The 13,389-nt window shown below is 60.3% G+C and overlaps 1 long non-coding RNA gene across 1 annotated transcript; it reads right to left on the bottom strand.

The window, feature by feature from the left end:
* Window positions 1-9,079: 9,079 nt before the first annotated feature.
* On the bottom strand, window positions 9,080-13,270 carry LOC309839340. The gene is made up of 3 exons (XR_014298500.1): window positions 13,064-13,270; window positions 10,923-11,027; window positions 9,080-9,286 (listed from the first exon to the last, which is right to left on the bottom strand). It is a non-coding gene; the product is annotated as an uncharacterized lncRNA (long non-coding RNA).
* Between the last annotated feature and the right edge of the window lie 119 nt (window positions 13,271-13,389).

Genomic DNA, 13,389 nt, shown 5'->3' with positions numbered 1-13,389 from the left:
CCGCTGGATCTCCAGGCCCGGCCCCCTCCCACTGCCCTGGCACCCAGGGGGTCCCGACTCGGGTCCCATCTGCACTGGCCTCCTCTGCCTCCCTGAGTTCAGACCAATGTGGGGCAAGGGGTGTGTCGTGCCCCCAGAACAGGGCCTGACGCTAGTGTGCTCATCCCAGACCCCACCAGCAGCGGATGCTGTCCCGGGGAAGGGCCAGGCCATGGCCAGGCTACAGGAGGTAAAGCGCTGGACCTGAAATCACAGCAAGCCCTGGCCATCCCTCAGACAGCTTAAACGTGCCACCATCCCCTGAGGAGGGACTGTCACCAGGCCCCCCGCCCCGGGGGGCAGGCTGTGGGTCTCCAGGCCCCTCAGTGGGCAGGTGGCAGCAGGTGGACGCATTCAAGGCACTGGCCACAGAGTCTGCCCCATCCCCACTCCAGTGACAGGTGTCTGCGCCTGTCCTGCCCTACCTCCCTCTTGCCATCGGTGTGCAAGGGCAAGCCCAGCCGCTCAGGTCACCGTTCCTCTGCAGCCCTGTTCAGGGCCTCCCTCACCTCTGTGCCCAGTGCCCCACCCCGAGCCCTCCATGCTTTTCCGCCCTCTGCACGCAACTCTGAAGTCCCTCCTGCGGCCGCACAGCCACCCTGCTCCTCCCCTGGGTGGCAGCCAGCTTCACCCCCCGGATGCGGGGAAGGGCCTTAGAGCCAGCCAAGACTCAAGCTTTCAGGCCTCCTCTCCCAACTGGGCAGCTGAAAACATGCTGGCCATGCCCCCTTCTGGAAGCACTTTCTGGGCCACCATGAGCTCGGATTCAGATCACAGTTGCTTCCCAGCATGAGCTCAGGAAGGGACAGGAAGACGAGCAGGCAGGGGCGAGTGGCAGCTCCCCAACACCCAGACCCAGGGCCCCCCAGCCTCCAGCCACTCGTCCCCAGCATGCAGGGGGCAGGCAGAGCAGGGGCAGCCACTGGTCTGCAGGAAAGGGGCATGGTGCCCAGCGTTACTGCCCCTGGGCTGGCCTACGGCCAGTCCCTGGACACTCTACTTCTAGAAGCTGCTCAGGTGGAGAAGGGGCAGAGGCAGGCCCAGAGAAGTCCAGCCGCAGTTGGGGGGATAGAGATGGTCCCCCCCCAGGCACCGCCTTCTCCCCTCGGCCCACCAGACGCCCCTCCCGCCGACTCGCCCAGAGCCTCCTGCCTGCTCCCTCTACCAGTCCGCCAGGAGGAGACAGTCCTGTCTCCCAACCTTTCCGAACCCCGCCTGCTGGACGGGCCCCCATGGGAGAATGGCCCCAGAGCCAGGCTGAGCTTAACCGGGAGGCTCCGTCCCCACCGCGGATTCCACATCACACCCAGGCAGCCATGAGGCATGCTAGGCGTCAGCGGCGGAAAAGATGCCACGCTGGAGGGGGGAAACGGGACCCTGACGACAGCCCTGAGGACAGAGGCCACGGGACACACCAGGCCTGAGCCTGAGGCCCGCCCAGGCAGGGGTCAGGAGGGAGCGTGACTGGGCTGCCATCCCTGCCAGGGCTTCTGGTGGGTGGGGAACAGGCAGATGGCACCAGGAAAAGGACCACCGAGACCCCATCCTGCTGGGGAGAAATGGCTTGGGACCTGGCCCCACTGAGCAAATCCCCCAGAGGACACCCCGGCTGCTAGGAGACGGGGAAGTGCGAGGCCTGGGCCTCAGCCAGGTTCCCACGCAGGGTGTCCAGCCCGGGCCACCCACCCAGAGCCAGCAGGGGTGGTGGCCCAGCTCCAACAGGCCCCACGCCCACGCCCGAGCCCCGCTCACCAGCCGGTGCCAGGAGCAGAGGCGAGGTCCCGGCCACACGCCTTCCCCCAGGCTGGCCCCATCTCACCTACTAAGTCTAGGGACGGGGTGGCTGGTCACCCCAGTTGGGAGCAGCCCCCCATCCTGCAGGTCCAGCTGCGGGCAGGGCAGGGCAGGGCAGGGGGATGGTGGAGCTGACCACCCACACCCCACCTGGAGGCTGGCCAGCCTCCACCCCTGCTCTGGCCACACCTCTGCGCCCGACCCTCCGTGCTGCCCGCTCCCCCAGGAGGATGGGAGGGACGCGGCTGAGGAAAGGGGAGCACCGGCCCCTCAGGATGGGACTGCCGCCCACCCGACAGTGAGGGAGCCCCAGCACTTCAACAAGGGAGACAGTAGTCTGGAGACCCTTGGGATTCCTGTGCAGGCCCCCAGCACGGGCGGCCTCACCCAACGCCAGGGCGCAGGGCCAGGGTGCTCCAGGGCAGCCACCTCCACACCCCCCAGGAACCCCGATGAAGCCAGTGATGGGAGTGTGTGTGTGTGTGTGTGTCTGGAAGGTCCCCACAAGCCCAGCGAGGCCGCAGCCAGGGGAGCAGGACTGAGGAAAGCGCTAAACGATGGGCGGGGCCGGGGGACCGCCCTGGGGTCAGAGCACCTACTGAGGACGGGCCAGGTACTGACGCCGGTACTCAGCGGGGGGGAGGCACCCAGGTCCTCGGGCGGGCGGAGAGGGTGAGGGCCAAGGATGAGCACTGCAGGTGGGTGGCGGCCGGGTGGGGACAGGGCCTGGCCGCTGCCCTGATTATGCCCATCCACAGAGCAGGCCGCTAGGAAGAGCTCCCTCGGGCAAGGGAGGACCAGCGCCCACGCAGTGCCCTGGGCCCCCGTGGGCAGGCCGCCTCAGAGGGAAGACCGCAGGGAAGCCGGGCCCGCCTTGTCGTGCCTTCTGCCCAGGGCTGAGGGACTGGAAGATGGCTCTACTTAGGGGGACAGTCAGATGGCCCAGGAGTGTGGGGCTGCAGCGGGCCCGAGAGTCTCCCGGAGCCCCAGGACCCCGCGGCCCCACATCGCGGCCGGAGGGTGTCCCCGGCAGCCACCACCACAGCCACGAGGCCGGGCCCAGGAAGCACGGCCTCGGCCTCAGCCTCTGCTCCTGGGACGGAGACAGAGAGCCCGGCTCTCCCGACACCCACGGTCCTGGGGTTCAAGAAGTGCATGGCGGCCTCGGACGGGGCCGGAGAGCTGTCGCCAAGGGCCCCGGCGTTGCCCAGCAGCGAGAGCCAACAGGAAAGGCACTCACCACCCACAGAACCTGCGTGACAAATTCAGAGCCACCAAGCGTGTCATCGGGAGTCACGTCTGACTCCCAGGCAAGAAGGATGCGGCGGGCACCTCTCCCTTGGCCACAGTGGGAGCTCCTTCTTGGGACCAAAGGGACACTCGCCTGCCACCCCGGGCTGGCGCCTGCCACTGCTGAGCCGTCACAGCCCAGCCCGGGGCTACCTGGCATGGTCACTGAGGACAGGGGCTCGCCAGCCTGCACCCTCACAATGGGGCCCACCCTTCTCTGCTCCCTGCCCCTACCCACTTCCCAGCTGCACGGTGGGAGGCTGGCGGGGTGGGGAGGGGAGCTGGGAGAGGAGGGCCTGCACCTATGGGCACAAGAGAGGCCACCCCAGCCTCAGGCAAGGTAGCTGCCCCCGCCCCCACCCCACTGAGAAGGAGAGGGGGCGGGGACCTTGGAGGTCGGGGAGCACTGGGGCCCAGGCCTGGGTGCGCACTTGCAGGGCCCTGGCAGTGGATGGGCTGCTGTGGTGAGAAAGCGCTTCTGGCCCCCGCGCCCATGGCAGCGCAACTAGCCAGGACTCCCATCAGGGCTGCAAACTCCTGGGCAGAGGGCACGCACCGCTGGCTCTGTGGGCCACGCTGGGGTCCTGTCACATGTTCTTTCTTTCCTCTGGCTTTTTTTTTTTTAACTTTTGTTTTTAAAAATTTATTTATTTTTGGCTGTGGTGGGTCTTCGTCGCTGCACGCGGGCTTTCTCTAGTTGCGGTGTGCGGGCTTCTCACCACAGTGGCTTCTCTCGTTGCGGAACACGAGCTCAGGTACGCGGGCTTCAGTAGTTCAGGCTCGCGGGCTCAGTAGCTGTGGCGCACGGGTTTCGCTGCTGCGCGGCACGTGGGATCTTCCCGGACCAGGGCTCGAACCCGTGTTCCCTGCATGGGCAGGCGGATTCTTAACCACTGCACCACCAGGGAAGGCCCTCTTTCTCTGGCTTTTTGTGTGTTTTGTCTGCAACCGTTTAAAGGTGAAAACCCACTGTGCCCTTGCAAACACAGGCCCTGCTTCTCTGGGTCCCGGGCTGGAACCTGCCACCCCCGCTCAGACAAAGGACGCATTCCCAAGGGGCCTGTGCGGACCAGGAGTCCCGCACACAGATTCTGGAGCGAGGACACTCCTCTGAGCCTTCGCATCCGCCATGAACGCGAACAAGCTACGCCCTAGCGGGTACCGTCCCCTCCTCCGCTGTTCCTGGGTTGACCCGTGTAAGCCATAAAATTACAGCAGAGGTGAGGGGGTGTCACTTCGAGGTGAAGTTCTTAGAGAAACACTGAGGCTCGATCTCGGGGCTGCTCTGTGCTAGGTCGTGGGCTCTGGCGAAGCCCCACCCTGAGCACCCCTAGGGAGAGGCCCGGTGGGGAGGCCCGAGGCCCCGCCACAGCCACGCGAGCCATCTTGGAAGCAGAGCTGCCCCCGCCCATCCCCACACCCTAGGCAGACCATGGGGCTGTGGCCCCAGCGGAGGCCTCGACTGCAGCCTGTGATGGACCCCAAGCCGGAAGCCCCCAGCCAAGCCTTCTAGAGTCCTGTCCTTCACACACGCGGGAGATGACGACGGTTGGCTGTGTTAAGGTGCTACGATTGGGGTAATCTGTTACGCAGCAATGGGTAAGTAATACACGATCATTTTAAATGGAGAAGACCACTCCAAGTCAGTCTGAAGCAAACAAACCGACGAGAAGCCCCAGAAGCCATCAGGAGAAGCCTGGAAAGTCTGATGACACAAGCACTAAAATCGTATGCCTGGCCAACACAAACCGCAAACCACAAAGTCAAGACACAAGTGACAAAGTGGGGCAAAAAAATAGTAGCAAGACGTGACTCAGGGCTCGTATCGTTAACGCATAGAGAGCTTGAACCAGTCAACAAGGAAAGCTCAACGACGCCAAGGAAAAGGGGGTGCAGGAGGGGACCGCGGAAAGTGCAAGCCAAAGGCTACCCCCCATCTGATCCCACAGCCAGAACGTGCTCGAGCGTTGGGGTCCCAGAGCTGCTGGTTCCGGGCACACATGGTGCCTAGTGACTGGCACTGCATTTGCTCTGCGCCTCCAACTAGAAGGCGGGCGATCCTGGAGCCGAACAAAGACCAGCCACCGCAAAGACTAGCCAAAACGGTGGGTGGTGGCGCTGGGCGTTGGGCAGGTCTGGGCAGCATCACCCAGGAGCTGGGAGACCCTCTTGGTGAGGAACGTTTGGCAGGAAAGGCGGCGGCGGCGGCGGCGGCTGGAGAGGACTGGCCACGCCCACAGACCAGACAACTGTCAGGGCAGTTCCCGGGCAGACAACCCCCTTTCTGGCCTCCACCCTCCCCCAAATCCACACTCTTGGTCTCAGGGCCCGTGTTCCCTTCCCACCTCTGAGCTCGGCGGTCAGGTCTTTTTCCTCTGCCTCATCAGAGAGTTCTTCCCATCCCCACGCCCAGGCCTCCGCCCCTCCCTCCTAAGTGTCCAGATGTTATCAGCCCCAGTCGGGGAACTGCTGAGCACGTGTACAAACCTGACACCTGATCCTGCCGGGGTGCCGGGGGGGGGGGGGGCGGGGGGGCGGTGCGCTGTGGACCACATCCTCAGGCGGGGAAGGGTGAAGGCTGCTCAATGGGAAGCCCCAGATCTCGCGAGAGCCAGCATCCTCCTGGCGCTTCCCAGGCCCGTGGGGACCCTGCAGAGGAGCCAGTCTGGGGTAGGGCAGGGGGCACACACCTAGGAGTCTCAGCCCTCTAGAGCAGTGCTTCTCACAGTGGGGTCCCTGGCCAGCAGCAGCATCACCCAGGATTGCTGGACTAGCAAATTCGCAGGCCCCACCCCAGGTGTGCCAGATCAGAGCCTCTGGGGTGGGGCCCTGCAACCCAGGGTTGAACGCGCCCTCCAGGTGTTCCACGCGCCTCTCAGCGTGAGAACCAGCACCGGGATGGACGGTTCCTCATCGCACCCTCTTCTAGAGAAGCCATGAGCTTTCTCTCTCTGCGGGGCTCACCTTGACCTCCCAGGTGAGAGGCAGGCAGGCAGGCACCCACAGGTTGTCCTGGAGAACAGGCGTGCTTGGGCAGGATTCCTTCCCAGCAGGCCACACGTGTCCAGTGACATGGGGAAGACTTTGTTACTTCGTGCCGTCCCCCCCTCCAGCAGCATGGACAGACCCCCCTGGCCGACACCAAGTTTCTGGGCACGGCCGCAGCTCTGCCCACCTCTCCCTGGATACCACGTGTGTGTGGAGGGGGGCGGGTCCGTGCTTCACAGGGAACCGTCCGAATCACACTCAGGGGCGCTGGAACACAGTGGGCCAGGCAAGGGGTGGGGTGGCGGGAGGGTGCAAGCTCTCAGGATCGCGGAGCCAAAGGCCCCCGGTGACTCGGGGAACGGGGACTCTGGCCAGGCCCAGGACCCACAGGGGCGGGGGGCGGAGTCCGGGGAAGCTGGGCGGTGACCACAAGGCCGGGCCGTTGTCCCGGCGCGTCGAGCCCCGCCCCGACCGCCCCCACGCGGGTCTCCTCACTTCCCCTCAGCGCGCCCACCGTAAGCCGCGGAGCACCGCTTTCCTGCCCACCCCTTCCAGCTGGCTCCGCCAATGACCAAGCTCGACTCGTGACGAGACCCGCCCCCAGGAAACCCGGCCCTTCTGGTGTGACGGGCACCTCCTTTGCCCAATCAAAACAAGCAGACCCCCCCGCGCCCCTCTCAGCTCTGCCCCCCCCGCGGTTTTTCTTCAGCCGGCGACCGGGTCGGCTGCGGGCCTCTAGGTGTCCCTGCCGGGAGAGCAGGGACTGTCCGTGCAGAGTGGCGCGAGTGGTCCGATGTGTACACGCTAAGCCCTGCTTGTGTGCTTTTGGTGTGAACTTGTATTCGGAAGGAATTAAGTTCACAGGAAGTTACAGAGAAACGTCCAAGAGGCCGGAGCACCTCCCGCAGTTCCCCCAGCGTCAGCCTGTTGCACAGCTGGTGGGACCGCACACCAGGAAAGGGCATTGGTGCCAGCGGAGAGCTGCTCCGGGTTTTATCCCCGTGTGTGTGTGTGTGTGTGTGTGTGTGTGTGTGTGTGTGTGTGTGTGTGTAGGGCTCAGGTGACCCCCACTGCCATCAGTATCCAGCCCGTCCCCTCACAAGGACCCCTCCTGTGGACCTTTCGTAGCCACAGCCCCCTCCCTCCTCCTCCCAACCCATGGCAACCGGGTTCTATTCTCAGCTCTGTAATTTTGTCATTTGAAGACATTACATAAGGACTTCCCTGGCGGTCCAGTGGTTAGGAGTCCCCGCTCTCACTGCCAAGGGCGGGGGTTCCATCCCTGCTCCGGGCCGGAGCTAGGATCCCGCGAGCCACCCAGGGCTTTTTTTCACTCACACACTGCTCTTGAGATCCATCCATCGGAACGGTTGCAGGTATCAATAGTTAGTTCTTCCTTTGTATTGCCAGCTGTCGTCCGTGGTCGGATCAGCCACAGTTTGTTCAGGCCTTCACCCGCTGAGGGACATGGTGCCGATTCCCACTTTAGGCTTCTACAAATAAATCTGCTATGAACATTCGTGTACAGGTTTTCCTGTGGTCAGAAGTTTCCATTTCTTTGGCATGCCTGCCCAACAGTGCAACTGCTGCGTTCTAAGGAGGTGGAAGTTTAGCCTTGGAAGAAACTGCCAATTTGCATTCCACGGTGGCTGGACCATTTTACACGTTAGCAACCCGCATATATTTAAAGCACATAATTGAAAGCTTTTACAGAACATTATCTTAAGCAAGACTGTTAACAGTTCTGTTTCTCACTTCTAAGTATGTTCTTGTATGCAATCACCAACATAGTTATACTCACACAGTTTTAAAAATCACAAACCCTGTACATACAATTGTGATTTTCTTTTAACTAGCAATAATATAGCTTCGAAATTCTTCCATGTCAGTACAGAAACATCTAGCTCATTTCTTCTCTTGGCCACGCGGTATTTGATAGAGTACACGCCCTATAATTTACATAACAAATCCCCAACTGATGAACTTTTACCTTTTCCCTTCTTCTTCTCCTTCTTCTCCTTTTCCTTTGTTTTTGCTACCTGCTCTGAACATGTGTCAATGTCACCCTAGAATAATTACCTCTAAGTGGCCCTGCCAGGTCAAAGCCTATGGACATTTACAGTTTTAATGGACAGCACATAATTGCCTCCCCAAAAGACCCTGCTTGTCATACACTTGGGCTGTTAGTCCTTTGTTCCATGTGTTGTAAATATTTTCCCTCAGTCTGTCTCTTGTCTTGAAAGACTAGGCTGGCTGGTTTGGGCTGTCAAGAAGCTATACAATTTATTTTTTGCGGTACGCGGGCCTCTCTCACTGTTGTGGCCTCTCCCGTTGCGGAGCACAGGCTCCGGACGGGCAGGCCCGGCGGCCATGGCTGACGAGCCCAGCCGCTCCGCGGCATGTAGGACCTTCCCGGACCGGGGCACGAACCCGCGTCCCCTGCATCGGCAGGCGGACTCTCAACCACTGCGCCACCAGGGAAGCCCGAGAAGCTATACAATTTTATATGAGCAAATTTATTAAACTCTCAGTTGATGATTTCTGGGTTATGTATCTTGGGCACAAAGGCCTCCTCCCTCGTGTGAGGAGAGTGTTGTGACTGCGGGGGGATGGGGCGGGCGGGATTTCTGAGTTCCACAGCAAATTCCTCATTGACCCTGGCTGGCATTCGGCCTGCCGGCTGATCACTCTGTGTGTGTGTGTGTGTGTGTGTGTGTGTGTGTGTGTGTGTGTGTGTGTGTGTGTGTGTGTGTGTGTGTGTGTGTGTGTGTGTGTGTGTGTGTGTTTGCGCTTGCGCTTGTGCGCGCAGGGCGGCAGATTGGGGGAGGTGGTGTTTGTCACATGACCCCACGTTATGTAGACCGGGACTGGGGGCAGTGCCTCTCAGACACCCAGCCCCTGCCCTCCAGGGTGCCAGTCCACTTGGGGAGAAGACAAGGAAATGTGTAAGGAGAAGAGTTTAGCTATATTATTTAAGTGCATAGGTGGCCCGCAGGGGAGCGAGGGAGATCCATGGGGGAAACCGCAAATGGAATCAGTGGGGTGGCTGGGGCCGAGGCTGGGCCTGGGAGAGGAGCTGCGGGCAGGCTTTCCGAGGGGCTCAGAGTTAATGGGCCGCAGAAGGTGAGAGAGCAGAACTGAAATCCGCCTGAAAGCAGCGCTCTTGAACGGTCACCTGCACAGTGAAAAGGAAGGACAGGGCTGTACGAAGAAGTGGGTCCATCCCAGCACGGGTCTGAGTGAGCAGGAGAGGAGCCCCTGCCCCCATCATCCACAAGCTGGGGCTGCCTCCCCTCTCCCTGCCGCAGACAGAGGGGCTTCAGAGAACCGCAGGCTGAGAGAGACGATGCCCAGCGCCCCCCATCGTGGTAGTACTGCTGGGCTCCCCGAAGAGCAGTCGCTCCCTGGAAGGGGACACCTCACCCCCGGCTTCCCCCTCGGGACTCCCAGAGGCCCAGCGGAAGACGGGTCTGCCAGCTCAAATTGAAGACACCGCCCACCCTCATGGAGCATCGGAGGGACGACTGGCCCTGTCAACGTCCTGTCCCCAGGGCATCCCTGTCAGAGGCCAGATAATATGGTTTTCAGTGAGGGCTGCGAGTGCCGGCTCCGTGCCTGGACTCGTCCATTCCACCCTCGCGGCGGCCCTAGGAAGTTGGGAGCATGTCATCCCCATTCTCCAGATGAGCAAATGAGGCCAACGTGACAGAAGGGTTGAGGAGCTTGTTCTGAATCACTAGCTAGCAGGTGGCCGAGGCGAGGTGTGGATGAAGGACACTGGCCTCTAAGCCTGATGTCCTTTTGCGGGGAGGCGCTGCATCTGGATTGCTCCCTCGCAGGGAGGCTCCCGGGCGTGGTGGGTGTGGCACGTCAGCTTGTCCTGAAGGCCTCAGAGGTGAGTCCTGGTGACTATCCCCGCCCTGGCCTTGGGCCAGCCCGTAAAGGAAGGAGGGTGAGAAAGAGAAACACCTTCTACTCTTGTGCTTAATGGGGGGGGGGGCGGCCTCTGAAACACAGACTGACATTACCTTTGGATTCTCCTGAGATCAGAGCAGTTCTCATGGGTATTTACCAGTCGTTTGCATTACTGTGATAGAAGCCTACTCCCACTCCCCAAATCTTCAGCAGCCTCGAGACACAAAACAAAGATACCAAGGAAGGAATCACAGAGGTAAGACTAATTTTAAAAGCCCAGGCCGATTTGAAGAAGAAAAAGAACTTTAGGAATTAAAAACAAAGCCACAGTCATTGAAATAAAAATCTCAACAGATGAATGGAACCACAGATCGGATGCCACCGAAGAAGGAAGCAGTGCCCTGCAAGATCGGTGGTGCCTGGGAAATCACCTCCTGCCCCTCCTGTCCCGTTCCCCCTCTTAGCGATGCTGCTGCTTTCTCCTTCCCTGAGAAACTGCCGCAGCCCCTCCTCAGAGATCCAGCCTCTGTTCTTCAAGGCCCCTTATCCTGCCTTCTAGGCTTCAGATGACCTCAACCCCCTCCCTTTTCCCCAGGCTCCGGGGCTGGGGGGCAGCTTCTTCCTGTACCATCTCTGTTCCTCCAGCCCTCCGATCCCTGGGTAACCTAGTGGGGCTCGAGGCACCCATGACCTGCGGGGGCCTCACCACTCATCAAGCTCTCCCCTGCGGTTGACTGGGATGAAGGGCCAGTGCAGCAAGTGCCCGGGGGAGCCGCAGCGGCTGCTGCCCTGAACTGTCGTGGAGGGGACGCTGGGGATCAAGGCTGTGTGTGGGGTGACTCCACAGTGTCCCCGGGAGTGCACGGAGAAAAAACTGACAAGGTCCGATTCCTTACCTCTCAGCTCAAGGCACAGTATGCCAGCCAGAGCACTTCCATGGCAGCCCTAAAAATTCTCTTCCTCCTGTAACCTGCAGGGCTGACGGTACTGGAAATCAAACACTACAAACACAAACGAAACGTGCATCATTGTGCGGGTTGCAGAATCCCAAGGTCACCTGAATTCCCAGCCTCTCCGTGTTTCTCGTGTGAAGGCTACGGCACTGGCTGGAGGAGTGGGACCCTGAAGCCTAGAATCGGGACATCGGGTTGCCCTCGGTGGAGGCTGACAGTCGGGAAGCCCCCGGTCCCCTGCAGCCTCCCTTGCGGGTGGAAGTAGCCTGCCCTCCCGTCTCTGGCAGGCTGCTGTTCTCTCCCTTGAGGACTGTGTCATCACCTCACCTGGCGCAGATGCCTTGCAAGGGGACACCCTCTGTCCTCCACACCTGTGCCACCACACCCTGTTGCCATTAGACCCATAACTGGGGCCTAATCACAGCATGATCCAGGGGGACAGACCAAAGCCTGACCCTAGAGGAAAGAGCTCATGCGTCAATACATACTTTCCATAAGGATATTAATTTTCCAGACTTCACTGATATCTACCAACTGAACTGTATTTGAACGTTTGTGGTAGTAGGTTCTCAGGGTGTGCGACTCAGTAGGTGAGGTGGGCCACTCGATGGGGTGGATTAACTGATAGCGTATTTACTAGAGGTTCCAGATTAAGAGTATTAGGACAGGGGCTTCCCTTCCCTGGTGGCGCAGTGGTTAAGAATCCGCCTGCCAATGCAGGGGACACGGGTTCGAGCCCTGGTTCGGGAAGATCCCACAGGCCGTGGAGCAACTAAGCCCGTGCGCCACAACTACTGAGCCTGCGCTCTAGAGCCTGCACGCCACAACTACTGAGCCCGAGTGCCACAACTACTGAAGCCCGCGCGCCTAGAGCCCGTGCTGGGCAACGAGAAGCCACTGCAATGAGAGGCCCGCACACCGCAACGAAGAGTAGCCCCCGCTCGCCGCAACTAGAGAAAGCCCGCGCGCGGCAACGAAGACCCAATGCAGCCAAAGATAAATAAATAAATAAATTTTAAAATGAGAAAAGTATTAGGACATACAGCTGGTGTGTAGTCTAGCACCTCACATGCTTGGCTTGGACCTACTACGGACCTGCATTTCATGGGTTTTGATGCCAGAAATGCCCTGACAGGAGGTGCAGGACAGAATCCCTAGGCTTAGGGAGAGAGGAATTTGAGAGTACATTCATCATATCCAGCCTGAACACTCCATCCCCCAACTGTGTTCCAGGGATAGGTCCAGAAGCAGCTCTTTTCAGCAAGGTGCTGAGAGAGCCATTAGCGCAGGAACACGAGCGGAAGGACTAAGGACCCCAGGAACAGTCTGGCACGTTCCAGGAAAAGCAAGAATGACGGGCTGGAGCCAGGTGAGCAAGGCACAGAAAATGAGCCTCTAGGGCTTCCCTGGTGGCACAGTGGTTGAGAGTCCGCCTGCCGATGCAGGGGACACGGGTTCGTGCCCCGGTCCGGGAAGATGCCACATGCCGCGGAGCGGCCGGGCCCGTGAGCCATGGCCACTGAGCCTGCGCGTCCGGAGCCTGTGCTCCGCTACGGGAGAGGCCACAGCAGTGAGAGGCCCGCGTACCGCAAAAAAAAAAAAAAGAAAGAAAGAAAAGAAAATGAGCCTCTAAGAAGGAAATAGTTGGGCAGCCTGCTACAGGACTGCTTGATGCGTATAACCCTAAATCCTCTAGTTCTGGGAGCAAAAACCTGACTTGAGTTGCCCCCGTGGAGAGTCACACCTTCTCACCCAGTTTCCAGACCCAGAGCCCCCTGATGGAAGGGGAGGCTGTGTTCCCTGGGAAGGACCTAGTTGCAGCATTGCTGGAAGTGCACAGCGCAAATCTTCCCAAGCCTTCCTAAAGGACCCATTCACTAAAGTGAAAGGTCGTCCTGGAGAAGAACAGGTGTGTCACACCTGTCAAGTGACATGGGGAAGACTTTGTTACCTTCTTGCTATCCCCAGCTCTAGAAGCGTGGGCACCTCTGGCGGATACCTAGATCCCTGGTGGTATGGGTACTAGCTCTGGACACTTCTCTGGATGTATTCTTGGGCGGGCGGGGGGAGGGTCCGTGCTTTACCTTAGAAGATCTCAGAGGCACACTCAGGAGGCGCTGGAACTCAGTGGGCGGGGCAAGAACTGTGTGTGGGGGTGGGCGCCACATTCTGGGCCCCGGGAGTGTGGAAGCTCCCAGGAGTACAGATCAAGGCAGCTCTCAGAGGCCAGGACTGGGCCCAGCCGGACAAGGAGTGACGGTGCTCGTTTGCCATCTGGGTGGGGTCGCCACCTTCCTCTTCCCCTTCTCCAAGTCACCCTGGGGAGCACAACGTCTCTTTTCTCTGCCGGGTCAGGGCGGGCCCAACGGTGCTCACGCGCTCTCCTGAGCCCTGGATCTTGCGGGGCGGC

Source organism: Grampus griseus (genome assembly GCF_964374135.1).
Source record: "Grampus griseus genome assembly, chromosome: X".
Classification (NCBI taxonomy): Eukaryota; Metazoa; Chordata; class Mammalia; order Artiodactyla; family Delphinidae; genus Grampus; species Grampus griseus.
Note: the sequence above shows the minus strand (reverse complement) of the source record. Positions and strands in the feature narration are given on the sequence as shown.